The following is a 17,349-nucleotide window of genomic DNA, read 5'->3' on the forward strand; positions in this document are numbered from 1 at the left end:
AGGTCTTTTCAAGCCCCATCCAAATACACTATTATTGGACACTTATCATGGACCAAACGAAACTGGAATGCACGTTTTTCGTAAATAAGGTAAGAACAGAAATATTTTCAAAAACAGATAGAAGAGATATTTTAATAAAAACATCCTCATCACTAGACTTTTCACACTTTTGCTTTGTTCTATAATCAAATGACATGAAAGGTATTCATCACTGGGTTTGGTTTTGGGGAGACACATTTGGGTGTCTACACTAGGGTTTCTTATTAATCTTATTAGTATCATGCCTAGGATCTTGCTATTATTATGCTTTAACATGATTATTTTAATTATGATTATTATTGTTATTGTGATTATTATGTTGCTTGATATATATTTATTGTTATTTCTTGATCACGCCTTTTATGTATGTTTAAAGGGAATTTGTACCTGTAATCACGCATAATAAGATAATTAATAATCTTGTTTAGGATAAAATGATTATAATTCAAGTGATCGTCAATAATAGATTTATTTGTGAATTAATATTCAACCAACATAGATAAATAGGTTTAGGGTTAATCCTATTGACTGCATGTTAGTTAGAAAGCGCACATAAATACGAGAAGAATAAAGTAGAGGTCTATTTTTAGTGCAAGTTCAATCTCTTTTAGGTTGGATTTGTACCTTCATCCCCGAACTTCCAATCATGGTTCCAGACCTATTGGAGTTAACGTGTTGGGGTTTGGTGAGTCCCATTCATCGCGGAAAAAACCCGAGCCAAGGATCACGCTCGCAATAAATAATATCACTAATGCATAAATAAACACAAAAGGGCAAAATAGGAAATTTACCTTTGTCGCGTGCTTCGCCCCACATATTGGGCTCTTACTTAAGAAGCTGAACCCCAAAAATACGAGAGCCTCCGACGGAGATCCACCCGCAAAAAAAAAACTATCAACTTTTAGGTCCGTTACCTTGAGGTTAGCGAGGTCCGACCAAAACCCGAGTATTATGTGAGTTTAAGAGAATTTGCTAATGCAATGCTCTATTGAACTCCTACTCAAGCACTCTTCCAAAAAGCCCAAGATGGGTATTTATAGGCAAGAGGGAAAGTGGGAATTTCTATCCCATCAATGTGGGAGCATGAAATTCCACAATTTATTTAAAAGCTAAATTAAAATAAATAAGATTACTAATAATAAAACTACAAGTGTCACTAATACATGTAAAGGGTAGTGAGGACCACTTGGAGAGTAGGGGACCATACTTGCTCCCCACTCCATACTCTCCTTGTGCCACATGTCCCTCACCCACTTGCCTCCAATTTGCTTCCCATTTGTTTCGACCCTACTACCCGTGCCTTAGGCCCAGCCGTAGCCCAACCCCCGCACTTGGAGGTGCGGGCTGCTGCTGTGGCTAGCAAGCCACGCACTCCAAGTGTGGGCTGCTGCTAGCATGTCGCGCACACCATGTGCGGGCTGCTAGCAGTTGCTCCTTTGGTGTGCTTGCGGCTAATAGCTGCTTTTTGCCTTGTGATGCTTGCGGCTGTTTACTGCTGCTATGCATGGTGCTAGCACGCACCAGCCAACCACCCTTGGCTCGGCATGGTGCGCATGTGGTCGAAGGTTAGATAGGTCGTTAAGCTACTGTCCTAATCAAATTAATTAATTATAATATCTAAACTTACACCAACTAGTTAGTGGCAAGTAAAGGGTTGAACCACTAGGGAAGCACACTAATTCAACATCAATAATCACTATGTAAGAGTAAAAAGGGGATTGTTTTTGTTGGTTTTGTTGAGTAAGAACACTAAAACTACAAATATAAGCAAGAAAATGATAATTAAAATCAAGGGAAAGTGACGCTAGGGATACGGGGGTGTCAAATATGATTAGAAAGCTGGGAATAATGATGATTATCATGAAACATATGCCAAAGAACACAAGATTCTACCTAAACAATTCATCCTCATGCAATAGTCTAGGCAAATCAATGAAAGAGATCTACACTAATAAGGATCATTCTCATGCATCGTATTAGTTACAATCAAATCAAGAGAATAAAGAAATACAATCCATAAAAACTCCACTTTAATAACTCATTCTCATGCAATCATTAAAATAGAGATGATCTTAATCTAGTTCAAATCAGTTTCATGCATTTAAACTAGAAAACATCAAATAGAGTGCAACAATAATCTCAAGCTATCAAAAATCATGTATTTCATCAATTTATGGAATAAGTTCAATTCCAACCATCATCATTCATCCAATATCAACTCATATTTTCCACCCCCTTCCCCTAGCTAAAAGATTAGCCTAGAGAAGGGAGATTAAACATAATATCAATGCTAGAAACAAACTGAAGAGACTCAAAACAAAACATGATTAAAAACAATGAAATCAATAACAACTAGATGAACTAATAAGATTAACAAAAATAAGCAAAAATAAATGCAAATAAATAAAGCTAAAGGGAAGGATAAGAGGTTACTAAAGAAAAGATTAATGAAAGATGAAAACTTGAAGTCTTTCTTGATTGAAGATTAAACTTGACCAAAGTTGAATACAAAAAGGAAGCTTGAATAACAATCTACTTTCTCTCTCTAGATTAGGCTAATATTCAGTGGAATTATAACTAAGTGTTTTACATTACAAAGAGTCCCGACTATATATATGTGGCTCCCCCAAACGAAAGAAACTTGAGCAACAAGGCACAAAGAAATAAAAAAACCAGCGGTGCGCGCCCGCACACGAAATATGCGCGCCCGCGCAGTAGTAATGTGCGCCCTCTCAGCATATTGCACGGCCGCAACTTTGAGGGTATGGGGAAATGAGGCGCGCCCGTGCAGTAGGTCGCGCGCCCGAATGGAGGCCGCTCAGTGGGTAGCACAAACTCTCTGGTTTGGCTCTGTTACATCAGTTTGGCCGCGCGGGTTCTAACAGGGCTGCGTGCCCGCACAGCCAAGGGTGCGCGCCCGCGTAATAGTCGCACAGTATCCCGCGCAGAGCAACTTGATTGACTCATTGAAGTCCTCTTTCTTTCGCCACATGATACCTACAAAACACAAGCATGGAAATCAAAATAAAGAGAAGGAAAAAAGACTAAGAAAATGGAAGATAAAAGAAAAGGGAAAGGAGGAAACAAAACTAAGTAAAAATGCTTAGAAAAGGGCCAAACAAGTGCAAATGAGGGGAGAATACTTAGAGAAAAAAAGTTAAAAGAGTGGAATAAATGCCACTCATCAAAATCCCCCACACTTGCCTCTTGCTTGTCCTCAAGCAAGAAAAACTAGAACAAAGAGACAAACACAACAAACATAACGTGACAAGGTTTTAGAAAAACCAATCAAGCCTCAAGGTAATGAAATGCTCCATTGGGACTCACACGCAAATAAATGCACCAAATTAATGATTGATTACTATGTTTTACCCTGGAGTATTATTTATTGGTGAACCTATGCCCTAGATCCTTTTATATATTGTTTTCTCCCTATTCCTATTCTTTGTAGTTTAGTTTCTTACTCAAATATAAATATTGGTTACCTAGATAATTTAGATTATAATAATTAATTAGGAGTAAAAAGACTTGTTTCCCTGTGGAGATCAACCCTACTTCCCTATCTAATTTAGTTAGAGGACTTAGGAATTATTTTTTATTAGGGGATACGACTCTACCCTGTCAACAGTTTTTTGGCGACTCCTTGGGGAGGATTTCTATTTTAATTCCTGAAATTTATTTCTGCAATGATTTAGAATGAGTGGATGAGACTCGAAACATTCTAAGTATTTTATGTGCGTAATTTTGATTAACATTATTGTCATATGCATAAAAAAGATCTCATTGGAAAGACCATCTGTAATGAGTTAAAAACATAGGATTTTACACGTAGGAAATTTGAGGAATATCTTTCACAACTAGGACCGAAATAACACTGCGCGAAATTGGAAAATTTTATCGAGCACAGAAAGCTGCTGAGGCATGTAGGAATTAGCGTCAGCGAACAGAAGTTAGCGCCAGTATTTTGGCTTTAGTGCTAGACGACAGCTCTGTCTCCAGGCGCTAAAGCCAAAAGTTGGCGCCAACCTCTGTTTGCTGGCGCCAAATTCTTCCAATACCGAGCCAGAAATATACGTTCTAATTTCGACCAGTTTTTAGCATTGTTTACTTGATCCTATTTCTTGATTGAGTTTTTTCTCACTTTTCTGAAACCCATATGTGTTCTACATATGGACATAACCCTCTGGGAATTCATGCTCCATCTACCTGATTGAACGCTCTGAGCAACAAAGGGTACATCCGAGAATGTTGAATTCACCAAACCATGGAAGCGAGTTTTTCTAAAACTAGCGGTGTCCCATCCACTCGCGCCAACCCTTCACGGTTAGGCTTCCGCGCGGTGCATTCGGACAATTAACCATGGACCCTCTATTGACTAACCCTTATCTAGAACTTTAGAGAGCTAGAGCCATGGTTAGGTTGCAAACTCATTGCATCGTATTGTGCCTACTTGACTAATTGTGCATTATTGTTGTGCATACTCTATGTGTTTTTCCTAACCGTTTGTTTGACTTGTGCTAAGATTAAATAAATTAATGAATAAAAGAACTTTGCCTAATTAATTAACTAATTAATTTGAGTAAATAAAGTCTAATATTTTTAACCAGAATTGACCTAGTAAGACTTTAGGCATACCCCTGTTGATTAATAATACCAAAAACAATCTCAGATCGAAGCTCCAGCACTGACGCCAAAGTTTGAAATGTAGCGCCACTCTGTGGAGTGTGGCGCCTGGCGACAGTTCTGTCGTCTGGCGCTACACTGCAAAGAGAGGCGCCAGTCCTGTCGTTTTGACGACAGTTCGGATTATTGATCGAGTCATCACTTTGTGTCTAATTAACCAGTTTGCTAAGTAATTCAGTTAAATTTTACTGTTAATAATACCTTGTTAAGTCATTAATTAAGTCTAGGCACCAAGTCCCATGGTCTTACACAAAAGTCCAAACATGTAACTTACATTCAACGCACACACCAATACACATACTTCGACCATGTCTAAGAGAGTCTTGTATGCGCGTTTTTTCCGTCATTTTTTTAAGGGGGTAAGTCGGATATTAATTCTCCAATTTAAATACCATACTTTGTTCCTAAAAATATATACATTATTTTTGCCAAAATATGCACCTATTTTTTTTTATTTTTCCTCTTTAAAACTGTAAAGTCAAGGTCGATTTGATTCAAGTAATTAAAACACAAATGGTTTAAATTACAGCGCGTGGTCAAGAAAGGAAGGGAGGTTAATCAAAGACAATCTTTTCGTATAAGTCCAACTTTTCGACAAACCCATTGCTCGTAAGAGGAAAGCTAGGACAATAATGGAAACACAAGAAGAAGTCAATGAGCTCAGGGACCAACTGCTTACCGTGACTGAGGCACTAAAGATCCTAACCCTTAAGATCGATGATCCCGTGAAACAACAACGTATAACCCTTATTTTCTTGATTAGTTCACAAGGGGTCTTGGTGGACAAAGATTTTCTTCCGCATAAGTTCAATGCCAACGACATCCCGAAATTCTAGGCAACTGATAACCCTTATTTTCATTTAAGAGCCTTCGAGACAATAATGAGTATTAAGGGTATTGACAAAAAGGTGTTCCCCTCTCTGTTCTCACTATCTCTCGAGACCGTTTGCTAGCAATGGTTCTTTTCTCTCGAGAAAGAAAAAACCTCCACCTGGGAGTCCATAGCAAACAATTCGTCGATAGATACAAATGCAACATTCAAGTTGAGACTGACCATAGGGAACTTGAAATCCTCAAGCAGAAGGAGAACGAAGGCTTCACCTCCTTCTTTAACAAATGGAGAGAAACCTCAGCTAAGATGATTGAGGTGCCAAGTGAAAAAGAGTCTGTAAGGTTATTCATTAAAAACCTTAAAGAAAAATACTCCAAGCATCTCAAATATCAGAATAATCTCCATACCTTCAAGGCCGTTTACGACATTGGAATCAATATTGAAGACGACCTGGCTAAGTTGAAAGCTGCCAACAATAACTCCAACGGTGGCTGGAAAGGAAAGAAGAACGACAATCCTTCTTCATCCAAAACCACCCACTCAAACAATGTTAGCACTTTTAACCTAGGTGAAGTCCTTGCTATGAATAATCAAGGACAAAAGAAACCATTTAGGAGGAACTTTACTCCTATTGGCATGAGTTATAACACCGCATTTAACCGACTAAATGCAAAAGGTCTTATAACACCTATTGGACCATTTGGGGACCCACCAGTCGTAAAGAGGTCGGCTAACTGGAACCCCATTGCACATTGCAAATATCACCAAGGTATGGGCCATCTCACCGAGAACTGTTGGAAGCTTAAAGAAGTTATCCAAGACTTAATCGACAACAACAAGCTGCCATTTTCCCCTGCCAGTAAGAAGCCAAGTATTGATAATGCGCCTCTCGCTCATTCCTTGGCTATCTCTGATGAGGAAAACGAGGTTGACCCCTCGTCTCTCATCAAACCTGTTAAAGCAATCCATGCCATCGAAGAAGAGGAGGAGGTCTTTTTCGACGCCATGGATAACCTTCCGGAATTAGCAAGTAAAGAGGACATACAATCGCTTACACTGTCTATGATCGAAGGATCGCACTTGCTACGTGAAACTCTCAAGGCTATAAAGGAACTTCAGAAGAAATATGACGAGGTTCCACTCCCGAAAAATGAACCCAAGAGAGAGTTCACACCCATGGGAACGACTTACGAGGCGAAACGTTTTCCTTTACAAGTCACCGAAAAACCCAAGAAGAGTAATAGACTCTACACTCCAATTGGGATCCCATATATACAAATGTTCGAAATGCTCTCCGAGAGTGGCGAGATCAAACCTCTCGAACCAATACCATTTAAATCATTGAAAAGGAAAGATAGATATTACTGTCAGTATCACCAATCAGGAGGTCACACTATCGAAAACTGTTTTAAATTCAAGGATTTAATTAAGAAAATGATTGATGAAAGAAGCTTGTCCAAGTTCCACAAGAAGAGGATGCAAGTATTAATGGAGTTTAGGACAGCGACGAAGAAGACGTCTACTTAAAAGACATGGTAGGACCTCCACCTTTGGTGTCATATGCCATGGATGACTTTTGGGTTGAAGAAGATTCATCAATAGACGTCCTCACAAGATCCGGGGGAATACAACCTCCCGTTTCGACACAACCCATGCTAACCACACAGCAATTTCCCATACCTATCATTGAAGATAATGACATCGTCAAACAATTCAAGAAAACAAAAGTGGAAATGAATGTATGGAAGCTTCTGGAAACATCTTGAGAACATAGGTTGGCTGTAATGAATGCCTTGGACAAAATAGGGATAGATTCTGACACCACTCCTGAGGGGTTGGCTAACTTCCTCACGAGTGATCTACCTAGTCCCATCAATTTGATCACCTTTTCTGACAAGGATTTACCCCCAGAAGGTGACAAACACTATAAGGCACTAAACCTCACAGTAGTTTATAAGAGAATGAACGTCCCTATGACTCTTGTAGACAATGGATCAGCCATTAACGTTTGTCCACTTAGAACTGCAAGGATGCTAGGCATAAGGGATGAATACTTAACCCCGTCAACACAAGGAATAAGAGCCTACGACAACACTCATCGTCAAGCTCTTGGTAAAATTACCATGAATGTGACGGCGGGAGCGATAGAACATGCTACTGCTTTCCAAGAAGTAGATATCAAAGCTTCATTCAATTTATTGTTGGGACGCCCTTGGCTTCATGACCTAAAGGCCGTCCCCTCATCTCTCCACCAACAAGTAAAAGCCGTAGTTGGGGGAATTCCTATCACCATCAATGCTTCACCTATGATAATCAAGTCTATAGAAAACCCAATAATTAACGTGGAGAAAGATGAGGATGATGAAGATTTATGGGGCTTTAACGAAGAGATCTTCTTAATCCAAGAGGATGAAAGGACCCCTCTCTGCCACGACCCCCATTCTAACATGATCATGAATGCTATTCTGAAGAAACAAGGACATTTTCCTGGGATGACCCTAGGAAAGAAAAAGGGAATAGCAAAACCGCTGGAGTCATCAGGCCTCCCTAAATTAGATACTTTCGGACTTGGTTTCGAACCGACTCAGAAAGATCTTAAGCGAGCCTAGGAAAAATCGAAGGCACGTAGGGACGCTCGCATTCAAAAGAAAGCAATCCCAATGGATCAGTACCCTCTTACCCTTAATGGTCAATTCATAAAAGAAGGAGAGGACTATCCATGCCACGAATTTCCTGAACCATTTGTCGTAAACGGCATAAGGCAACCGGGATTTGAAATTTTCTTGGATTGCTATTTCACAGATGAAATCCCAACTCCTGTCCATAAGGAGAAAGCACCCCCATGCTTTGACTTTAACGTCATGGGATTATTATTTGGGCGAGAAAAGGATGAACCAACATACAAAGAGGATAACTCCTCGCTCATTCAAACAGTCCTACAAGGTGAAAACTTCGATCCCTCGAAGCTAATCACTCCAGCGGAAGGATCACTACAGGGGTGGCATAAGACCGTCAAAGTGACTACTCCAAGTGGAAGAAAGATCTTTATCACGACAGGGCAAGGACCGATGTTCGAAGAGTCGTCAGAGTCAGAGTCTCTCCCTATAGATTCATCTAGGTCTTTAGTAGTAGCACCTTCCCCTTCTTTCTCTTCTCTTAGAATAGTTAGTGATCAAGTCCCTGAGGACATATCACTCTTTGATGAAATGATCTCAGAGTATAATAATATAACTTCTTCTCCTTACTTCTTGTGTTCTTCTTTAACCCAAGATGACGAGCATTGCTTAACTAACAATGAAAAAGACAAAGAACTTATTAAAGCAATGGAAATACTCGAAAAGAAAACACCGATAATTGTAGAAACCGAGACGGTTGATATCTCAAATGATTCAACCAATAAAAGAGAAGTTAAAATCGGACTAACACTTAATGAACAAGAAAGAACCGATTTACTTAAAGAATTCATCGATGTATTTGCTTGGTCATACAAAGATATGCCAGGCATTAATAGAGAAATATCTCAACACACTATACCACTAATTCCGGGAATGAAACATGTAAAACAAAAGTTACGTCGAATGAAACCCGACGTAGCTCTTAAAATAAAAGAAGAAGTTCAAAAACAAATAACTGCAGGTTTCATCAAGGTATCTAAATACCCCGAATGGGTCGCCAACGTCGTCCCAGTTCCGAAAAAAGATGGAAGGGTAAGAATGTGTGTCGACTATCGAGATCTAAATAAGGCAAGTCCAAAGGACGACTTCCCTTTACCACACATCGATATTCTGGTGGATAACACAACAAATCACGCACTTCTCTCGTTCATGGACGGATATGCAGGTTATAATTAGATTCTCATGGTAGAAGAAGACATGGAGAAAACAACCTTCATAACACCATAGGGCACTTACTGCTACACGGTAATGCCATTCGGGTTGAAAAACGCGGGTGCCACTTACCAACGTGCAGCGACTGCCTTACTCTATGACATGATGCATAAAGAAGTCGAAGTATATGTGGACGACATGATTGTAAATCAAAAGACCGTCCAGGCCATCAAGTAGCCTTACGAAAAATTTTCGAAAGGCTAAGAAAATACAATATGAGGTTTAACCCATCTAAGTGTGCTTTTGGAGTCACTTCAGGCAAGCTTTTGGGTTATGTCATAAGCTCTAAAGGAATAGAGATAGACCCAACCAAGATCAAAGCAATCATGTCAATGCCACCGCCCAAAACCGAGAAGCAGATTTGAGGATTCATTGGCCGGTTGCAATACATAAGTAGGTTCATATCAAAATTGACAACGATATGTGAACCGATCTTTAAAAAGCTTAAGAAGAATGTACCAGTAATATGGGATGACGAGTGTCAAAAAGCCTTTGAAAAGATCAAAGCCTATCTCCCAAATCCTCCCGTATTAGCACCAGCACTTCCCGAGATACCTCTTAGGTTGTACTTAACAGTTACCAAAGAGACAATGGGAGCTATGCTAGCACAAGAAATAGAAGGCAAAGAAAACGCAATCTACTATCTAAGCAAGAAAATGCTCGAATATGAAGCACGTTATACACCACTTGAGAAATTGTGCCTCGCCTTGGTTTGGGCCACAACCAAGTTAAGACATTACATGCTAGTGCATACCGTCTTTGTAGTCTCCCGATTAGATCCACTCAAGTATCTATTCGATAAATCTATACTCAATGGACGCATGTCGAGATGAATAGTCAATTTAGCCCAGTTTGATGTAAGGTTTATGCCGCAAAAAGCTATCAAAGGATCTGTGGTTTCAGACTTTCTAGCGGACTTTCCAATAGAAGACTTGACGCCAATACAAGATAATGAATTTCCAGATGAAGACTTAATGGTCACTGAAGATGATACTTGGACCTTATACTTTGACGGAGCCTCAAACCAAAAGGGCTGTGGTGTCGGAGTATTACTAGTATCACCTAAAGAAGAGCATGTTCCAATCTCCATAAAGCTTGATTTCGACGTTACCAACAACGCTGCTGAATACGAAGCATGCGTGGTAGGCCTTGAAACAGATTTGGCATTGGGAGTAAAAAAGTTACGGATATTCGAAGACTCTTAATTAATCATCAATCAAATATCCTAAAGGTGGAAAGTAAGGAGCGAAAGTCTAGCCCCTTACCAAACCTATCTGGAAACTCTTACTAATCAGTTAGAGAAGGTAGAATACACATATCTACCTAGGGAAGAAAATCAATTTGCTGATGCCTTGGCAAGACTAGCCTCGATGGTTAGGATTCCTACGGAAATCGAGCAAATGCCTCTAACTATAGAAAAAAGGCACAAACCAGCATATATTCAAGCTATAGAAGATGATGAAGTAGTCCAAGACGAAGAAGAAGAAGAAGAAGAAGAAGAAGAAGAAGAAGAAGAAGAAGAAGAAGAAGAAGAAGAAGAAGAAGAAGAAGAAGAAGAAGAAGAAGAAGAAGAAGAAGAAGAAGAAGAAGAAGAAGAAGAAGAAGAAGAAGAAGAAGAAGAAGAAGAAGAAGAACCGTGGTACACGGATATACTCAACTACGTCACCAAAGGAGAATACCCTCCCCATGCTAACAAAAGGGCAAAACGAGCATTAAGACTCTTGGCTTCCCAATATGTACTCATAGACAACGAGCAACGTAAAAGGGTACCTAAGGGTCGAGCTCTCTTATGTGTAGGAAAAAAGGATGCCCAAAGAGCAATGAGGATAGTCCACGAAAGAATCTGTGGAACTTACATAAATGGCAAAATGTTAGTCTAAAAGATAATGCGAGAAGGATATTATTGGACTACAATGAATAGGGATTGCCATCAATACGTAAAAATATGCCCTAAGTGCCAAATTTATGCCAATTTACAACATGTTCCTCCATCCTTGCTCTACACCTACACGTCGCCATGGCCGTTCTCTACATGGGGAATTGACATCATCGGCAAAATCACTCCCCCAGGAACAGGAGGCCACGAATATATCCTAATGGCAATTGATTACTTCACAAAGTGGGTCAAAGCGCAATCATACGCTAAACTCACTGCAAAACATTTAGCACTCTTTATCGAGAGAAATATTATTTGTCGATACGGAGTCCCACACGAAATGATAAGTGACAATGGAACTCACTTTCAAGCCGAATGTGAAGAATTGCTACAAAAATATGGCATCCAACATCATCATTCCTCCCCTTATAGGCCTCAAGAAAATGGAGCAGTCGAGGCAGCTAATAAAAATCTAAATACTATCATCGAGAAAATGACGGAAAATTATAAGGATTGGCCTGACAAACTTCACTTCGCATTGTGGGGTTATCGCACGTCAATTCGCACATCAACAGGAAATACGCCATTTTTCTTGGTTTATGGAATGGATGTCGTACAACCTGTCGAACTAGAGATTCCATCTCTACGCATCGCGTTAGAAAGCAAACTCGATGAAGTTGAATGGACTAGAGCAAGATATGAAGAGCTAATTCTACTCGATGAAAAACGACTAGAAGCTCTACATCACACTCAATGTTACCAAACTCGTATGGCTAGGCATTTTGAATAAGAAGGTCAAGACACGAAACATCAAAGTAGGGGACTTAGTGTTAAAAGCATTAAGGAAAAATGTTTTAGATCCAAGGGGAAAATTCAGACCAAATTGGTCCGAACCCTACATTGTTAAAACAATCCTGCCAGGAGGTGCAGCAAAATTAACTGATATGGATGGCAATGAGTTCTCGAACATGACCAATCTTGACCAACTTAAGAAATACTACCCATAATTACTTGAGTAGGATACTCAAGAGAACTACGTTTGGCCTGATTCCTTAAGAAAGGATACGTAGCCAACCCTTTATGGGTGCGGCCACTTTATTTCCTAAAATCTCGCATCCCAGACTTAAAAAAAATTTCAACAGAAGATCGACGAAACATCGACGTCACAGAAAAATATTATGGCGCCAGCCGATGAACGTTAGCGCCAAACGACGGCATCCGTTGCCTGACACCAGACTACCGCAGCCGGTGCTAGTCGCAAAATTGTGGCGCCAGTTTACAGTTAAAAGTCTGGGAACATTTCGGTGTCTTTCGGAAAATTTTCGACTTCTGTACTTGAAAAAATTTCTGGAAAATTAATTCTTCGGTTTTCATTGCTTTAATAAAATAAATTTAAAGTAAATAATTTAATTAAAAAGCTGGAATTTCATTAATAAAATAAATTACATTATTGATGGAATTTAAATAAGGCTTAAATAAATTAACTTTAAGTTTAAAAATTAAGTCTAATAATTGGAAATTAAGCAATGCTCTTAATCTTCTTTCTCTTTCTTAGCCCTTTTCCAATTCTTGTCTGCTTGTTCTTCCTCATCCATAACCTTAGCTAGTAGGCATCCTTTAGAGGACCTACATTCAATTTTGGAGTAAATAGTTTCCCCCTCGGCTAGGACTCCATGCTTCTTTTCTACCCTAATTTTCTTTTCTGTGGTGTCAGCTTTCCTTTTTCCTTTATCTTTCGCAGTACTCTTCTTCCTAGGCATTATAGGTGTTTTGAACTCGATCCTTTCACCCAAGCGTTCCTTAACAGGAACCACCTTATCACCTAAACGACTCTTCACATCAGTTTTACGCTGATTTTTCTTCACGTCCTTTGAAGGTTTCTTCAGAAGCCACTTTTTCACATCATTGGGCAAAGAAAGAGGAATCTTTTGGGTAATTACTTCCCATAAAGGTCTGGCACTCCAATAAGCATCAAATTTGTCTACTTCCTGGGAGACAGGGAACTCGTAGGGACGACGAAGATCACTGGAAGGAATAGTCTGAAGTAAGCCGTATTGTCTTTTTACCCTGCAGGGATAATAAAAAGTCATACGGGACAAGCTTGGAAGACGACAGAAAGGTTGCTTGTTGACACCAACCATCCTTTCTATTTTCCACCAAGGGATGACCCACTTGATGGCAACATTACAAGACTCGAAGACCTTCTTCCATTCATGGCGCCCCATCTTAGAGAAGCGTTGCTTCCTTCTCACGAAGCAATTTGGAGTATACTTCTCAATATTGTCCGGAGGGCTAATTAATTCCAATCTTTCCATTAGCCACATCTGTAAAAAGTGCAATGCAAATAAATTATTATTACTATACAAAAATATATTTTTGATTTCTGTAATTAAAAATATTATTTTTCTACCTGTAATAAAATTGGAGAGCCCCGAAAAGGTGCTTTTGGATTTTTCTTTAATTCATTAAGACTAAGCATAGTCTCTCCAACTATTAAAGGCAGTGGATTTCTCCCTGATTCAATTTGTTCTAAAACAGTGGATATAATTGATTGACCCTCATTAATTTTACCACTAGTAAGAAAAAATTGATTAAGCATGCAAAAAAGGAAAGCCCTTCTTCTATAAACATGGAAAGATTCAGAATAAGGCCTATCAAAATAACGGCGAGCAAATTCTTTCAAATTAACTATGCTACCATCTACTATTTTTGATAGATCTCTGTCTTTGAAATTGAAGAAGCGTTCAAAATCCTTATAATAGTATTCATTTATTCTAGGGATTACTACAAGATCTAGTGCAGGGAAGCCTAAAATAGCACCAAATTCTTACGGCAAAGGGCTAATTTCATCATACCCTATTCTAAAGCAATGAGTATATCTACATCCCAATATTCTAGAGCGGTATGAATAAAATCTGAATCAAGATCTACCCCTTTGATAACATAAATACCCCCAAGTGAAACACATCTAATTCTTTTCTCTCTTTGGCATTGAGAGACCGACACCATTCATGGGTGTGGTAAACTTTTGGAGACTAGAGACATGATGTTATTTTTCTAAAATCTAAGAAATATTTTATCTGCTGAAATTATGAAGAAAATCGGCTGGTGTGGGGAATATTTCAAGCATTAATCCCCTAGCTTGAACCCCACTGTGATCATACACTAAAGTACGGTGGCGTCCAAAGGGAAAGAAGATAGAGCAAAAGAGTCACCAACAAGTTTTTAAGGAACTTGTAAACCGTTCACTGGGTGAAGGTTACAGCCCTTAACGATCAAAGAGATCGTCAACTCCATAAGGTCTTGAACCAAATAGGGTTCGGGGATGAAGGTACAAATCCAACCTAAAAGAGATTGAACCTGCCCTAATAATAGGCCTCTACTTTATTCTGATCGTATTCATGTGCGCTTTCTGACTAACATGCAATCAATAGGATTACCCTAAACCTGTTTATCTATGTTGGTTGAACATTAATGCACAAATAAATCTATTATTGGCGATCACTTGAATTATAATCAAATTAACCCTAAATAAGATTATTAATTATCTTATTAAGCATGATTACAAGTACTAAATTCCCTTTAAACATGCATAAAAAGGTGTGATCAAGCAATAACAATGAATAACAAGCAACATAATAATAATCAATAATAAACAAAATAATAATTATAATCATAAATCATAAAAATAATCATGATAATCATGTTAAAGCATAATATTAGCAAGATCCTAGGCATGATACTAACAAGATTAATAACAAACCCTAACATGTCACTAAGCATTAAAAATCAAAGCTTTAACCCTAACATGATACTAACAATCATAAATATTAGGAAGAACATAAAAGGAATCATAACAATCATATTTAATTTAAGGAACTTATTCTTTACCCTAAACATGATACTAGGAATATCATAATAACATCATAATATCAATAAAAGCCATTAAAGCACTTATTTTGATGCCTCGTACCTTTTTCTAATAACAAAATACACACGTTAGTAACTTCAAGGAAAATAATAAACAAAACAATTAAATTAAATAATGGAAAGAGAGATTTAGGACCAAACCCTCAGAAATTAAACCTTTCATGTCTAGGGCGAAGGCAACTTCGAATATGGCTAGGTGAATCTAGATCTAATGAATGCGGAATTTTGAATTTGAGAGAAGCTAGTTTAGAAAAAAGAGAGAAAGAGAGTAATCAAGAAAATCTTGATGAGAGTTGGTAGATTGTAGAGAGAATCGGTGATTGTAGGTTAGAATTCGTCCATGAAAACGGAGTTTTTACAACGCTATTTATAAAGAAAATCAGCCAAAAAGATAAAATATCAAAAACAGAGTTCTGGCGTAGATAAAACGATATTAGCGCCAATGTTGGCGCCAGGTGCCAAGCGTAGCGCTAGGCGCTACAGCTGGCGATTGGCGCTGATTCAGAAATTCACGCGTTTTCTTAAAATTAGATAGAAATTGTCGTACAAGAGGATAAAATCGTATTTTTCCTCAAAAATTCTCTTTGATTCTAATTAAAACTCTAAAAAGTCAATTTATCAATGCTAATTGAATTAGGAATGAAAAGAACCTTCTAGAAGAATCTAGAAGACTAAAACCACTCCTTATTGCATTAGGAATGATAAATCTATATTAGGCCCTCCCCTAGATCATTGGGCCGCATATAAGGCTCAAAACGGGCCCAGTTTAGTAAATTGGCCATAACTTCCTCAATATTCATCGGAATTGGGCTTATAATATATCGTTGGAAAGCTCTTGTCAAGCCCCATCCAACTACACTACTATTGGACCCATATCAATGACCAACTAAACTGGATTGGCTGTTTTCTTAAAATAAGTTTTCAAAAACAGAGAGGAGAGAAAAAAATTAAAACTATCCGCAACACTAGACTTTCCACACTTTCACTTCATTCGATCATGATTCGACGCGAAAGGTACTCATCACTGGGTTTGGTTTTGGGGAGACACAAATAGGTGTCTACAGCTGGGCAGGGGGCTATTTATGCACAAAATCGGAGCAGTTTTAATCTAGGAAGGATTCGGAGTTAGCGCTCATTAGCTTCCAAGTTTTTTATTATTGTTATGTGCCAATATTGGCGTCTGGCGCTAATGAGCGCTGACTCCGAATCCTTCCTGGATTAAAACTGCTCCGATTTTGTGCATAAATAGCCCCCTGCCCAACTGTAGACACCCATTTGTGTCTCCCCAAAACCAAACCTAGTGATGAGTACTTTTCACGTCGAACAATAATCTAATGAAGTGAAAGTGTGGAAAGTTTAGTGTTGCGGATAGTTTTAATTTCTTTTCTCCTCTCTCTGTTTTTGAAAACCTATTTTAAGAAAACAGCCAATCCAGTTTAGTTGGTCCATGATATGGGTTCAATATTAGTGTAGTTGGATAGGGCTTGAAAAGATCTTTCCAACGATATATTATAAGCCCAATTCCGATGAATATTGAGGAAGTTATGGCCAAATTACTGAACTAGGCCCGGTTTGAGCCTTATATGCGGCCCAATGATCTAGTGGAGGGCCTAATATAGATTTATCATTCCTAATGCAATTAGGAATGGTTTTAGTCTTCTAGAATCTTCTAGAATTTTCTTTTCATTCCTAATTCAATTAGCATTGATAAATTGAGTTTTAATCAGAATAAAAGAATGTTGGAAAATACGATTTTATCCTCCTGTACGGCAATTTCTATCTGATTTTAGAAAACGCGTCAATAATTAAGTTAGCGTCAAATGCCAGCATTAGCGCCTGACGCTAGGCTTGGCGTCTGGCGCTAACCTCGTTTTACGCGTCAGAACTCTGTTTTGATTTTTATCTTTTTGGCTGATTTTCTCTATAAATAGCCTTCTAAAAACTCCGTTTTCATTCACCAACTCTCATCAAGATTCTTTTGATTACTCTCTCTCTCTCTTTTCTAAACTAGCCTTTTTTCAAATACAAAATTCCGCATTCGCAAGACTTAGATACACTTAGCCGTATTCGAAGTTGCCTTCGCCCTAGACGTGAAAGGTTTT

This window comes from Chenopodium album, chromosome 6, assembly GCF_948465745.1.
Source record: "Chenopodium album chromosome 6, dcCheAlbu1.1, whole genome shotgun sequence".
NCBI classification, from domain to species: Eukaryota; Viridiplantae; Streptophyta; class Magnoliopsida; order Caryophyllales; family Amaranthaceae; genus Chenopodium; species Chenopodium album.